The sequence below is a fragment of the Kogia breviceps genome, chromosome 15 (assembly GCF_026419965.1).
Source record: "Kogia breviceps isolate mKogBre1 chromosome 15, mKogBre1 haplotype 1, whole genome shotgun sequence".
NCBI classification, from domain to species: Eukaryota; Metazoa; Chordata; class Mammalia; order Artiodactyla; family Physeteridae; genus Kogia; species Kogia breviceps.
Window position 1 is genome coordinate 1,669,665 of NC_081324.1, and position 16,732 is coordinate 1,686,396.

Here is a 16,732-nt window from a genome sequence, read left to right on the forward strand (position 1 = left end):
AGCGGCCACGGCTCATGGGCCCAGCCGCTCCGCGGCACGTGGGATCCTCCCAGACCGGGGCACGAACCCGCGTCCCCTGCATCCGCAGGCGGACTCTCAACCACTGCGCCACCAGAGAAGCCCCATTCGGCTTCTTATAACCCATTAATTTATTTTATGACAAATGATTGAAGGAAATCAATTGCTAGAAACATAAAGAGCACCTCAGCTTACATTGAGACTCTGGGATTGTAAATATTACAAGGTTAACACTGATGAGAATATAATGTAAAGGGCTGTTTAAAACCCTCCCTCTTCTGCTTAAGCAACACTGATCAATCATAGCATTACTATCAACACATTGAAATAAAACCCTTCCCCTCAGCTTAAATGTCCTCATGTATCATCCTCGTGGCTGAGAAATAAAGATCTTCCCCACTAGGCAAGCTGATAAGAACACGGTTGCAAGGGGTCCCTTGCATATATCGCATATTCAAGCAAACAGTCCCTGTGATCATACAAATGGGTCACTTCAGAAAGCACTTGAATTTGGAGCTTAGATTCAATGTCAGTGTACAAAATTCAAAATTCAAATTTTGATTCACACTGCAGATTATTCTAAATTAAGCATGGGATTTAGATTCTTTGCCTATGGTAGCATCCTATTTTGTAAAGTAACACTTCAATTAAAAATGATACCATGTATAAAATAGATAACTAATGAGAACCTGCTATACAGCACAGGGAACTCTACTCACTGCTCTGTGGTGACCTAAATGGGAAGGAAATCCAAAGAAGATGGGATATATATATATATATATATATATATATATATATATATATATATGTAGCTGATTCACTTTGCTATAGAGCATAAACTAACACAGTATTGTAAAGCAACTATACTCCAATAACAATTTTTTTAAAATGAAACTTAGAAGTTGACAATAAAAAGAACAACAAAAAAAATGAAGGTATGGGATAAAAAACAAAGTCCTACTGTGTAGCACAAGGAACTATATTCAATATCCTGTAATAAACCATAGTGGAAAAGAATATGAAAAAGAACATACGTGTGTATGTATAACTGAATCACTTTGCTGCACTGCAGAAACTAACACAACATTGTAAATACTTCAATAAAAATTTTAAAAATGAAAGTATGAAGAACAGCCAAATATTTAATTTAGCATAAAAATATGACAGAATAAAACACAACAGTTACTTTTTCTCTGGCATCATATATTTGTGCACCTTTTAAAATTTTATGTAAACCTTTCTTGGTTATTGATTTATTCAAATATATTTAAGGTAAAAGTGTGCGCTTTTTCAGTATATTGCCTATGTATATACAAAAGTTACCAGGAAACAGAAAATTTGAAAACGACTTTAGAGTAATAACAGTAGGAACCCTTATCTCTGTTCACTATTGGATTGGAATTTAGCAAGGGCAGCCTTCTCTGACATAAAATTGCCCTTTCCAGGGGAACTGTCCTAAGAACGTGTCAGTAACCTTCTCTGAGGGTCAGGCAGGTGTCAGATCTTTCTCTAAGTTGTTGATGTTCTAGAAAATACAAGAGAATTCAGAGTTTTAATTTATGAGGAAGAAGGGGCCGTTTCAAGGTATTACCTGTCTAAGGACAAAATAAATTCTTCTTAAAATATGTTTGAATAAATAATACGTCTATTTAAGGACAATCAGCCTCAGACAAAATCCAGTTCCACGTCCATGGATTACCTGAAACAGGACAGATGCGAAGGCATCGCTGGATTAGACCTGATTCCTCACCATGCACTAGGCTTTATCTAAACCACATGCCCAGGAGGAGCAAAACTGGGCTCCGTGTGAATGAGGAGGAATGAATCCTCAGCTGAGACTTTATCCTCAGGGCATCAACAGATATAAACCAAGAGGACATTGAAGCAAAATCTACATGCTTACGTCAGCGTGTCTGACTGTGGTGCATACCTGGGAGTCTAACAGGAAGGGTGAAAATGTACCTTCTAGCATTGCATCAAAATCCCAAGTGCCCACGATACAATCGACAAGCTTAATTCCTTTGATCTCCGATGCCTGTAGTATTAGGACAATTCTTGCACATTCATACAGTGTCCCTAAAAATAAACACGTAATAATGGTGTATCCATCCTTTCAAAAAGATTTTCTATCTCTTTCTGAAAAGTTTTTATGTAGATGGTTGATAAAGTTACAACCCAGGTGAGCTCTTCGATGTGCATTAAAAATTTCTGACCTCAAGCCAGGGTTAGCTTTGCAGTATTCAGATGATGGACTACGCTTTGATTAGTGATAAACTCGTCCGGCACCCTAGATTGGACACTTTCGGAAAAGAAGGAGAAAGCAGATCAAGGACCGTCTGCTCTTGCGTGGGAGCGAGGCTGCCTGCTTTCTAGAATGGAGACAGGACTGGGGTACATACGCATCAGGCTTAGAACCACGGCAGACAGATTTCACGAGTGGTTTCATTTCCACTTGATCATAACACTGTGATAACTCAGGATTCAAGGCAATACTAAAAAATATTCCCATTCTACTTTGCCAGAATTTTAGGATAATTCCTCCTCTTGGACTTCGGAAATCATTGCCCTTTCTTTAGCAACTCTCCAAAAGAATTCTCACTGCCTGCAGTGACACCTACTGCTGGCAGAATTGTTCTACCTAGGGATGGAGGCAGACGGCAGAATGCCAGTCGGGGATGTGAAGCTGAACTGATAGTTGTAACGCGGCAAGGCCATTCCTAATAAAAACCAGTGCCTGTCCCGGGGCCAGACCTGAAGCAGGAAGTCGGCTCATGATGCCTAAATCATAGCATTGGACCCAGGACCCCGGAGTTCCATCCCCACCAACAAAGGAAGTGTGATGTGTTTGGAGCCGGGTTCTTTCTTCCCTCCAGCCTTTCTCAGCCCTGCCGCCCGGCTCCCTGAATGTGGTCCATGCAAGGGTCCCGTTCCGCCCCCGGATAAACCACTACCTGATTTTAGCAAAATAATTATTCCAGCCGTCACCTCATTCTACATAGAGTTAAGAGGGGTTTTTTTTTTTTTTGCAACAAAACAATGTTACTATTCCCTTAGCACATCTGTGACCCATTCACAAAACTGCTAAATTAAGACAATATTATTTTACATCACTATCTCTGTTACCTTCCCAACCTTAGGAAATGGCAGCGAATATTTAAGACTGTGCTTCCCAAGATTTTCGTTGGAATTCTGTCATTTCCAATGTGCAAGAATGTCTGCAGTCAGGTTTTCTCCTAATATGTTTTAAAGGAACATCATGAACAACACACACAACAATAATTTGGACAAAATAGCTAAAACTTTTAAGTGATCATGCTATAAACATTCACATGGTAAAACCGTAGCCATCTCTGGGGTTGTTTCCCTAAAATATTAGACTCTGTTGACCCTAATGTATTGCCCTCCACTAGCTAGGTTTCAGGAATGCAGTTGGTTTCAATTCCATTAACCACTGATAGATCATCCAGTATTAGGGAGAATAACTCTTTTCTGATATTGGGTGTCTTAAAAAAAAAAAAAAAAAAAAAAAAAAACCACTTTTTAAAAAAGATAGAGATTTTCTTTGCTATCTTTCCAATGGAATAAACAATGAATTATTTCTCATTTTCATTTTGGGAAAATTAGAATGTGGGAATATTCAAATTCCTGCTAGATTTTTTCGCTGGCTGTTTAATAAGCTGACACATATACAATATATTTTATGAGTATAGCGTATACTAAGCATGTATAAATCTCGGATATATAAAACTGGAGCACTAAACATAATTTAAACAAGTCATAAGAACTTCGTTTCCCCACACAGCACATACAATTGCAGCTATGATAGAATTCATCGCTGCCGCCTTGGAATGATAGGACTTAGTTCTGAACGGCTGTCCTTAAAATCTGATAATAGAAAACTACTCTTCAGCATCCATCAGAACAGCCACAAAAGTTAAGAAGAAGTTACTTTCTGAGAACCAATTATTGTTTGTTACACTGTAGTGCCACCACATGGAGTGATATTTGAATATAATTCAAGTGTTTTAGGCTCAAGAAGCTGTCTGTAAATAATACTTTGCAAACTTCAATAAGGCAGCAAAGAGAGAGATCTAATCTTCTCCCTGGCGTGTGAAGTTCAGAATGTTTCCTTGTGAAAACAGAGATGTCCCATTTCTAAGAGCATGAATGCACTGTAGTAAAAACAGAAGAGCCAAACTGCTTTATTCCATCAATAAAAACAAGGACCATTTGGTAAAAGGATGCATTACACATTTTCTATTTAAATCAGTTTATAAGAAGCAGATGTTAAGCTTGCCTGGGTACGGAAAAAAGGAGTTATAAATGAATTAAACCAATTTTTCAGTATTTCTCTGACTCTACCTTCTCAAAGCGTTTGTGTTTTTAGTAATAACTGAGATTCGAGGACATGTTAATAAGGCAGATGGTTTTATCCCCTAGTCTTTAAGATCTCAGAGGCCAGGTTAGGAAAGTCCGCCAAATTCAAAGCTGGGTTTTAAAACATAAACCCACGTAGGTTCCGAATCACATTAACTAGAGAACCTTCAGAAAAAAACATCACCACGTAAGGGCATCTGTGAAAAATGCAGCCTAGGCTTAAATTCTATGCTCTAATAAAGCGTCTGTGATTTTAGATTTCATGATCTCTGTCAATTGGCTGTAAAGTATACATTGCAAGTCAAGCCAGTTAGAGTGTTTTCTTTTTTTGTGGAGGAGGTTGGTATAAATTGTGAGGATGTGTAACATCCAAGCCTCAGCCGGGAAGGGATCATGTTTCTAGACTCTGTCCCCTCCCTCCAGCTCCAGCACCCCACACCGCTCACCACGGTTAGGGTGCTTTCCATTGTAATTGTCCTTAAAAGAGCTTTAACTAAATGGTGGACCTGGATGGTCTAAGCGGAGGCCTTTGTGCTCGGACGTTTCCGAGGAGCAGGTCACGTGTGCGAAAGCTGTGGACCCCGCGATGGCTGCATTGAACTCATTCTTAACGATCTCCCCTCAGTTACTAACTTCAACACTATTTTTTCCTTAGACTGCATTAATGAATCCAATAAATAAAGCATTGTATCACCCATCCAGAATGGACATTAATTTTAGAACAAAACATTAATCAATTTAAATTTATGTACTAATGCAGACACAATCAATTTCAACTTCTTATGACAATTAGCAAAGCTTTTGCTACATCCCTAGAACACACTGACCCATCAATTACGGTTTGCATCAAAGTAATGCTAATGACACCTCCTTCTTCCTTAGGCTGTTGGCAACCCACCTGATTGGCCAATTCGAATGCAGCAAATCAATTAATATAAATTATACATGCACGGAAAGATGGGTTAATATCATAAGTTAATTTAATTAATTGTGTTTGATTAAATGAGGTCCTCTCATTAGCCCATTTAGGCATGAACCATATATACACATCATAATCCTTTTACAAGCTCCACCGCCCAGACAGAGACCTGACATCAGAGCATATTCAAATCACCAGCCTCGCCATGCAGGCCTCCCTGCATAATTAACAACTCAACGAGCTGCAGTCACTTAAGCTGAAAAGAAAACTGTTCACATCAACCTCTCTGATACTGTTTAAATTGAAGATGTCACGGGTAAAACAAAGGTGAACAGACGATGGTAATTAAAAATTAAAAAGGACAAGGGGAGTTTGGAACTAATAGCATCACAGTGGAAAGAGGGCCAGGGGCCCGGTTCTGGAAAACACGAAGCGTGTGGGCGCGAGGGCCCCCTCTCAGCCTCGCCCTTTCCGGGTGGGCTCGGGGTGGAGGGTCTGTGGACGCGGAGAACAGGGGACAAACTTTACAGGGGGCCTGGAAGAGGGCTGAGCTCAGAAGCCGGAGGCGAGAGGTGCCCTGGCTGGTCCGCCGACGTCTGCCCGCCCGCCACGTCTCCTGCGGCAGCCGATGTCTGGTGTCACACGCTGTCCCACACAGGAGCCCGTTACCCTGCTGCCCCTCGGCCAGCTTCTGAGGCCCAGTCCCTTAAATGGATTTTCCTCCAGACAACATGGCAGACCCTTGACATAAAATATAGGGATGTCTGATGGAAGTTATTCATTCCTTCCTGGTTCGATGCACAGGCTTCCAGGGATGGCTCTAATTCACACTGGATGCCCAAGTATAACGGATAGCATGGCTGCGTTTCAGAGATAGAACCGTGTCTGCAATGCAGCCCCAAGAGAAGTTGCCAGACGCCCAATGCGGAGGGCGGCATTGCTCAGGCTGTGGCCACAAAAGCCGAGCAAAGGGCAGAATATGAGGGCGGAGTTAGGCAGAGGATTCGAAACACGACGAATGAAACTAGCCTGGAGGCTGAGAGAATGACTTTTTTAAGTTTGCAGCTAATTGTCTGTGTTGCTCATTGCATTTTGGATATTGGGATACGGCTTTCATAGCAAGAAAAATCGTACCTGGACTTACGGGCATTTGTGTTGTCTTTAGATAACTATTTAGCCGTCATTAACATAAATAATAGTACGTCAAAGACAAATATAAACATTTCAAATAAGATCGATACTCATCCACAGATGCATTCAAGTATTGGATGTCTGAGAAACAGAACTACAACTGGACAAAGAAGTGACAGATATGGCTTCAGAAGTCATTTGTTTTGGCAGCAAGAAATGACTTGCTTCTCTTCGCGCCAGGTGAGGAAGACCGCCTCTTTCTAGACGGATAAACTGTTGTAAGTGTAAGTTCACACGCACACACACGTGTCCACATTATAGACCCTGTGCGCGAATATTGATACAATGCTACCTGCGTGGATGACATCAACGCCCACCACTGCCCTGAGACCCCCAGCTGGGGACCAGGGCCCCCTCCTCGGGGACAGGCATTCTCTGCGTTGACCTCACAGCACGTGACAGTGGTTACAGGTGCAGCTCAGGGATCCGAAATGCGCTGGCTCTGGTCCAAGTCTATGAGTGGCCTGCGGGCTGCCACGCTGCCTTCCTTCGGCCTCAGCCTCACTAAGATCGGGCCGGAAACAGCCAACTTCTCCCCTAGGGCTGATTGAGGGTTTAAGTCATCTTAGATCCTGGGATACAGTTGGCACCAAACGCATGTCCGCTTGTATCATTATCATCTTTCGCATCTATTTTTATCTCCCGGCAAAGAAACCGCAACCTTGGTGACCCCAGGCTGTCATGACATCAGGCGTACTGTTTGTGATTCTGTGACTTAGGAGGACAAGTATCCCTTCCCTGCCCAGTGGCTGCGGGCCGTCCGCCCTCTGCCTGGTGCCGCCTCCTGGGTCCTGGGTCAGGACCGCGGGAAGTGCTTCTCTTTCTGGGAGCCGCCCCTGCTCCTGTGCCTGCTGCCATCCCAGTGAGCGGGGGTGGGGGGTGGGGGGGGCACTTGGAGGAGCCCAGACTCAGCAGGGGGGGCAAATCCTCAGCGGTAAAGGGAGGGACAACTAGGTGAAGGGCGCCAAACCACCGTCCAGCGGCCGCACCAGGAACATCGCTATCTGATTAGAAACATCGGTGAAGGCATCAGTTACGTGGCGTCTAGAACCATCCCTGATCGCCCTGCAATTCTGAGGTGTGTTTGCACTCACATCTTTTTTCCCCATTATGCTAGGCCCATAGCACGTTTTAATACACGGGATCAAATGCATTATTTCGAATGAAAGAATAAAATGATGCATAAATGGATGAATCAATGCGTGAAAATATTCATCTTTAGCTGTTCTGTTCTACCGGATATACAATGTCATAGGACTTTGAGAATTACTCTGAAATCTCATTCATAACACATTCCTCCCAATAAGAATTTTTTTCAGCTGCCTAGATCCTAGGAGTGTAATATATCTTTCAATAAGATGATTGAAATACAGGGTATTGCTTTTGGGGGGGGGGAGATAAACTGTGATTGAAATAGACTTTAAGGATTTAGGGAAGCTAATTTGAGAGTTTATGTTCAATGTATTAAAACAATAAAAAATCATCAAAATTTCATTTAAAATTAAGCAAACTGGAATTCTTTTCACTGAGAAATAATCCAGTGCTTTTTCAGGAGTTCCTTCTCAATGCTTTACCCCATCAATTGCTTTTTAGTGGAATTGACCTACTGTGATCTAGCAGACATGGTCATTTTTCAGAATCTAAAAACAGAGGAATTCTCACGTGGCCCAGAATGCAGCTCCTTTCCTGCTCGCCCAGCATGAGAAATAATTTAAAATGCGAAAGTAAAATCGGTGACTAGTAGCTTAGCGTTTGCAGATCGCACATGGAGGAAGAAAGCTAATGAAAATATGTATGACGTCTGGAAAGTTGTCACTTATGTTGACAAAGGCACACCGGCATGTCTGTGTCTGAGAGCCCGAAACACCCTCGCCAGCAGTAATAAGCCCAGCTTTCTTCCCCAGCAGGGGGAACGGAGACAGCTGTAGCAGAACAAAGAGTATATGAATTCCCAATAAAATTGCTGAACGAAGTCTTAAGATGAAGATTCTCGAATGCAGAATACAGGAGGCGTTCTAGGGGAGAAAAATCTCCATCTGATCTTATGTCGTAATGCGCAGCTTAAATAAAAGGTAATGCCAATGAACCCGCAGTTCTGTGCAGGAAGGAACCGTAAGGAGGGCACTTAGCAGGGGAAGGGGGAGTGCACGTATGAATGAAAATGTGTGCGCTGTTCCTGTGAGGTTGCTGTGTATTGAATATGGAAAACACTTAAATGTCCTTCTGAGCTCTCGCGGTCACGTTATTTGCGTGTGGACCCCTGAGCTGACACAGCACCCTACAGAGAGGCATTCTGGTGGCTGGCAAGGTTCCCGAGCAGTTGCGTTCAGCTACTTCCAGAAAGATGCGTTGATCTCCAGTTGGCAGGTACGATCCCAAGGGGTTACTTGAACCCTGGAGCATGAGAGGGATCCCTACGGGCACAAGCCGAAGAGGGAAAAGCCGCCTCAGACACTAAGGCCCAGCTCAGGAGCTGTGTCTTCAATCCAACACAAGCGACACTGGAGTAAAGTTGCTTAAAAGAGCGGCTCTGTGATTATCAGACTGAGTGAAGTAAGCCAGACAGAGAAGGACAAGTATCCTATGACATCGCTTATATGTGGCATCTAAAAAAAGGGCACAGGGCTTCCCTGGTGGCGCAGTGGTTGAGAGTCCGCCTGCCGATGCGGGGGACGCGGGTTCGAGCCCCGGTCCGGGAGGATCCCACGTGCCGCGGAGCGGCTGGGCCCGTGAGCCGTGGCCGCTGCGCCTGCGCGTCCGGAGCCTGTGCTCCACAACGGGAGAGGCCACAGCGGTGAGAGGCCCGCGTACCGCAAAACAAAAAAATAAATAAAAATATAAAAAATAAAAAAGGGCACAAATGAACAGAAATAGACTCACAGGCATAGAAAACAAATTTATGGTTATCAGAGGGGGAAGGGGATAAATTGGAAGTTCAGGATCAACAGCTACACTCTACTATATATGCAATAGATAAACAACAAGGACCCACCGTACAGCACAGGGAACTCTGCTCAGTATCTTGTAATAACCTATAATGGAAGAGAATGTTAAAAAAGAATATATATATATATATTTTTAGATATATGTATAACAGAATCACTTTACTGTGCACCTGAAACTGGCACAACGTTGTAAATCAACTATATTTCGACACAAATTTTTTAAAACAGAGCAGCTTCTCTGAAGCTTTCTTCACTCTGTAAGGACCACCTTTAAGCCGGCAGCTAACCCGATACTCACAGTGAAACAGCTTAGCCATGCTTCCCTAACTTTGATTTGCTAGTCCTTTAAATGTCAAAAGATCTTCTACAGGAAGATAATGTTTATGTTCAAATCAGAGAGAAAGAAATCATCTGTTGAGAGGGTGAACAGGCACAGGCCCCTTTTCAAAATCAGAGAAGCTCAGACCCTTTGGTAGAGAAATCTCCGTAAGTTATTTAAACAGCATTTCTGGGTTAAACGGTCCTTTTCTTCAGGAAAAATATGTCAAGTTATTGCAAACCCAGGGTTTTATGAACACAGTTGGAGAAATACGGGCACAAAGGAGTTTTACTTAAACCCTTTCCTGGTTCGAGGGTCTCACTGACCCCCAAAGAAGCCCGACAGGTCTGGGGTCACCTGGGAGATTTGAGGACAGAGAATTCTCAGGTTCTATCAGAGCCCAGAACCGTGAACTTGCCCGTTACAGGAGGGGGGGCTACTGTGATGGGTGAGTTCAAAACCATCTCCTTCGGACTATGAAACTAATACTTAGCAAATGACTGCTTTCCCCTGAAAGGAGATTTCTCTGTTCACACTCTTGCCATAAGCAATAGCTGTGGGCACATGTATTCAGATGATATTTTGTCTGTAAGATCTTCTTCTCAAATTGGCACCTCTGAAGGCATTTTACTTAGGAATAAAGGTGAATGATTACTCCTTAACATAAGAACAATCATACTCTAATAAAATTAAAATAATTGTTTTTTTTAAAACCTCCACTTAAAAATATTTGAAATTATATAAAATCACTTTTAGAAGGAAACATACACATGATTTTTTTTTTTTTTTTTGCTCTTTTGCACTGGCCAGAGCCTCCAATAAAATGTTGAAGAAAAGTGGTGCCATCAGACACCCTAGCATGGTTCTTGATCTTAGCATATTTTTGAAGTAAAACTTCCACAGTAATCATTTCTGGGAATCTAAAGTTAAAGTTTTGTGTGTGGTAAATACTTGTGAAATCTAAATAATGCTTCAAGTAGTTAAGGGAGACACATCCTACAGCATTCACAAAAGCATCGACTGTGCCAAAGAAGCAAGACTCAAAATATCACTTCTTACACGCTTCCACTTGTACGAAATGTCTAAAAACGGCCAGTCTATCGATACCGGAGGAAGAATGGTGTTGGACTGAACTTTTTAAGTTGTCAGTTTATGTTTTTAGGTTAGGAACTTGGTTAGACAGTTGATAGGTGGGTTTAGGCTCTCAAGAGTGAGGCAAAATTTAAAACGTGAATCTTGAGGTCCTATCTCAGAATCAGAAGTGTGTATTTACACTCGAAAGGACGGGGACATGGTGATGCAGGAGAGAAATAAGAAAGAATCCCGGAGGAACACGTGTCCTGGAAAACAAGGCCCCACTGAAATGCAAGAAACAAGGTAGACTATCGCCTACTGAAGAGGAAACCGCAGTTTCCAAAAGACAGGAGTCGGGTCTTACTAATCATTCCTCACAATGGACTAGAGGGGGTGTGTTTATCACGTGGGTTGGGGCCGTAATTAGGGAATCACACAGATTTGCAAGACTGAGTTGCTTTTTGGCTCGGGAAAATTTTGCTCAATTATGTTTGTAATTCCCTCTGTTGTTTCAGTTGTCCTGGTCTATTCCTTGGGCACATCTAAGGTTTATAGGTACAATTACCGATGTTTTACTATCGTTTTCATCAGTTGGTCCTCCCAGAGACTTTTCTCTCTTTCACTACACGATTTCAGTTTTCTTCAGGTTTCAGTTCTGCTTTCATGGGATTTAATGAAAATTTAATTCCTCCCTTAGTTTTTGTGTTTAAAGGCAACATTTTCTTGTTTCCTGTGTCTCTAGGAAGACACTTTATTATCCTCTTACAGCTCCCAGACCCTTTTGATGGCAGCAAAATTCTTTTCATCTCAATTTTAGTATATGAAACACATGAAGTCTTAAGTGTCCTTCTTATTCCTATAGAAACCATGTTCATAGATATTCTTTTTCTCCTGATCTTTGTTATATGTTTAAGGACTTAAAGTTGTTATTTTCAGTTTATATAACCACAAACCATTCAGTGCTTAGTACAACCCAACAGATAAACAGGTGATATGTACTTACCTTCCTCATAATTCATTTAGGTGCTGATGGTTTCACCACATGATCTAGATTTTATGGGTCAACTGATAAAGGCTATTGCCCACCTCATGCAAAGCAGGCATTGGGTATTCTGTGCTGAACTTGGATCACCTTATATCCCAATTAACACTAATTAGTTGTCATGTTTTACAAGGAATTTGTCCATTGCATTTAAATTGTTTAATTAATAGGCATAAAGTTTTCCATTGTGTTTCCTTATTCTCTTTTCAGTATCTGTAAGATATGCAGTCATATCATCGCTTTTATTCTTGTTATTTGTAATGCGTGTACACTCATTTTTCTTTACTAGTCTAGCTAAAGTTTTATCAATTCTATTTTTTTTCAAAAAACAACACTTGCCTTTATTTTTTTTTTCCATTCTTTGTTTTCTACTTGATTATATTCCAATCTGTCATTAGTCTTTCTTTAGCATTTTGTTGTTGTTGTTGTTGAATTTACCCTTCTATTACGTTTCTTTAGGATACATCTTAGACTTTAAACCTATTCTTTATCATAGAGATCTTTAAAACTATTCATTTTCCTTTAAGAACTGCTATTGCTGCATTCTGTAAATTTTAATATGCTGCTTTTATTATCATTTAGTTCAAAATACATTCTAATTCCTTGAGATTTCTGTTAGATTTCTTAGAAGTGTCCTGCTTAATTTTCAAATGGTGGGTAATTTTAAAAATATTTTATTCTTGTTGATTTCTTGTATAATTCTGTTATGGTCAGAGTCTATGCCTTCAACCCCTTTAAATTTATTGAGACTTGCTTTATAAAACCATGTATGGTCTATATCAGTGAATGTTCCATTCACTTGAAAATAATAGGTACTTGCCATTGCTGTATAGGAGTCTGCATACGTCAATTAGGTCAACTTTGCTCACAGTGATGTCTTCTATATCCTTATTGATTTTGTTTGTCAGTTTACCTGTTTTAAATATGAAGAGAGAGAGAGATTAAAGTCTTCACTTGTAATTGAGGATTGGTCTATTTCTTCCTTTAGTTCTATTTTGCTTCCAATAGAACTTTGAAGCACTGATATTATATTATTATATCTTCTGGTATTCACATTTTATCTTTAAAAAATAAGTCTATTTATCTTGAGTTCTATTTTTTTCTGGATATTAATATAGCTAACCCAGGTTCATTATACTTAGTGTTTACATGGTAAAGTTCTCCATATTTTTACTCTTGGCATTTATGTTTCTTTTTCTTTTTATTTAAGGTGTGCCTCTTACAAATAACACATAATTTGGTCTTGCTTTCTTTCCTATTATGACAATCACTTCCTTTTAACTGTAGCATCCAGTCTGTTAACATTTAATATGTACTACTGTTGTCATATATTTCACTTTTACATTTTTCATAGACTCCAAACTACATTGTTTTAGTTTTTTATCATCTGCTCTAAAGAATCACTTTACTTTTAAATGAATGACATTTAAAAAGAAAGATAGACTTAAGGAAATATTTCTTTATATTTACCCAGATGTTTGCAGTATCCGGTGATCTGCATTCATTCCTATAGCTCCTTATTTTAAGATAACGTCATTTTGCTTCTGATGGAAGTATTTTCTATAGCATTTCTTATACTTCAGGGCTGCTGGCAATAAATCCTTTAAGTTTGCTTATATGAAAAAGTCTTTACATTGTCTTAATATTTGAAAGACATATTTAGTAGACATTATATTCTAGGTTGGAGTGTTTTCTTTCTTTCTTTCTTTCTTTCTTTCTTTCTTTCTTTCTTTCTTTCTTTCTTTCTTTCTTTCTTTCTTTCTTTCTTTCCTTCATTCCTTCTTTCCTTCTTTCTGAATTTGACAGAGTTTCCTCCATTCTGGTTTGAATATTTTCTAATTAGAAAAATCTTTTTCTTATGTCCCCCTCACCCCCCAATACTTAAGGTATTTTCTTTTTAATCACTGGTTTTTACAGTTTGGCCATAATGTACCTAAGTGTGTATTTTTATTTTGTTTGTTTTTGCATTTGTTGTTTTGGGGGTTTGTGGGATCCGTGAGTTGAGGTTTTGGGTCAAATGTTTTAAATTCTAACCAATATTTATTCAAATATGTATATTTTTCTGCCTCACTCTTACTTTCTGCCTTGCTTTTTTTCTCCCCCTAGGACTCAAGTTGCTTTTATGCTTGTCTCTTTGAAACTGGCCCAAAGGTCATTAATCTCTTGGTTTCTGTCATTGTTGTTATTGTTTGCTTGTTTTGCTTTAGTCCTTTCTTCTCCCTGTGATTGGGTTGGATAATTTCCACTGATCTCTCTTCAAGTCCACTCATTCATCATTCAGCTGTGTTCCATCTTCTGTTGATCCATCTAATAACTTCTGTATTTCAGACATTGTATTTTTCAGTTATAGAATTTCCTTTTTTCCAATTTCCAATTCTTTACAGCTTTCATATCTCTCCTTAAATTCTTCACTATTACACTTATTTTACCTTTTTATTCATCTATCATGTAGACTCCTTAATATATCTATCATAGGTATTTTAAAGTTGTTATTAACCAATTCCAAAATCTGGAAGACTTATATGTCTATTAATATTGACTGCCTTTTCCCTTGACTATGAATTTCATGTTTCTATTTATTTGCCTGTTTGGTGTAGTTAGCTAATTTGTTTGTTTTCACGGTGTACTAGGTGTTGTGAATGATACTTTGTAAGGACTCTGGATTCTGTTATCTTTCCCTAAAAACTTGAGTTATTTTTCTAGCAGGCAATTAAATTATCAGTGAATCTCTTATCTCTTGCAAGTGGATTGCTTCTGCCGCCTATGTGAGTATATCTATTTTGGTTTATCTCTGAGTCCTAATACATAGATCTTAGCACCAGAACATGGTCCTTACACATAAGACTTAACTCTCTTTGGGATCTAATGGACAACCTGAAATATTTCTCAAGTCCCTAAAGCTTGGCAAGTGCTCAAAGTTCTGGTTCCTCATTGACAGGCAGCTCCTGAAAGATTGCCCCGCCCCTGATTTTTCAGTCTTCCAGTGGATATTTTAACACAAGACCATGTGTTATCCCTTTCATGTGCAGTCCAGGAGTCAGCAGTGATTTGAGGGAAGTTGGCGCTCAGATCTAGGGGCTAGCCCCTTCCTCCTTCCTGGGATTCTTCCTCTTCACATCAGCAGCTCTGGCTTCCTTCAAATCAGCTTCTGACTCCAGACCGGAAATACTGATGCCCCCAGCTTGAATGCTATCCCCCAGGACCTAGAAAAGCTGGTACCTGTCCAAAGGGGAAGATAGAAAAAAGTGGATCTCTTTTCTGTGGCTCTCTTCTTTCAGTACTAAAATTCTCTTCAATTTCTGCTGTTTGGGGTAACACTTAAGTGCCTTTAAATAGCTGATTTTGTAAATATTTTGTCCAGAGTTTATCATTGTGGTTGGGAAAAGAGTTAATCCGATAACATCCACTTTGTCACTAATCTACAGAATTATTTTTAGTATTTAGAGAATCACGCGCCATTTACAGTTTACTTTATGAAGAAGAAATGGATGTCTACTCTCCCAAAGTCGGCACACATCCCAACCCAAATGATGTCCATCCCTCAGCCTCTGACAAGTCCCTTGATCTAAGCTCCCTTGACCATACTGAGCGCTTGTGTTTAAACTTCATCTCTTGCTCAAGTTTGCATCGGCGTTGAGATGAATAGATGTATGGGAAGGTGATAAAATGTGTGTTTAGGGCATGGGTGGCTTGGTATTGATTTTATATATTTTTAGAAGATACTTTCTACAAAACTTGGGGTAAGACAGCCTTTGGTGTTTATGTGCGTGTGAGTGTGTTGGTCTGTGTGTATTTTATCAAGTTTGTCTTTGCTGTGTCATTCATTACAGATATTCCTAAGACTTCTCGTTAGATACTGAAGTCCAAGTTATTCTTCAGCCACAGCAGCTGTCTGAGGTCATTATAAAGATTCCCACTGCACGGATGAAAAAATCAAGGCTTAGCAAGATTGTGTAACTTACCAAGTTTACATACGAGTGTACGAATCAGAATTAAAATGCTTGCCATTTCACTCCGGAGCCCAATACCAGATCATTAGGCAATATTTCCAACCTTTCTGCTTAAAATAGCCTAACTCTTTAAAAAAGATCAAATGCCATTTCATCTCCTTGTGTAATCACTCAGTCAGAAATACATTCCATCTTCTGAATTTATAGCTTTTACATCTAATGTCAGTTACGTTATTCAGGTTTATGTTTTTTGACATAGAAATTCCTATAGTGAAAAAAACTATAACTAAAATCATAGGATATCCTGAAGCAAAGATTTTCTAAGGTTTTGGAGCGGTGAGGCATTCCCTTCTCCCTTGCCCCATCCCACCCGTGGGAAATTACACGTGGAAACTAAGGTGAAATTCATCCAGCGCAAGCCAGTGCGAACGACTCTGTTATGACCAATGTTCATTCCCATATCGTTCAATATTTTGAGCGTCTCCCCTGTGCAGAAACCTAAATTAAGAAAACAACAAATAATTTGAAGAAAGTCTTATGTACTTAGCCCTCTAAAATTTTCCAAATGTGCTTAAGCATTGATAATGCACAACTGAGTATATATTTCCCAGAGGTTCAGGGACCCCCTGCAAGTCGTGAAAAGACACTGCAGATTTCCCACAAGTAAACTTTTCTCTCACTCTTGTTCTAATGCTTCCACCAAAACCCAATAAATATAATTTAAAATGTATCTAACTTTCCACATAGAACCATGTTGATCCCCAAATCACAGCCATAAAAAAATGAAAACGACTCCATATTCATGAACCATTCAAAACTAAACTGAACATATGGGCATTGAGGCTTACGTTGAGCAAGTTGGGGGACTCATTTGCTTCCTGAGATAGAAAATTCATT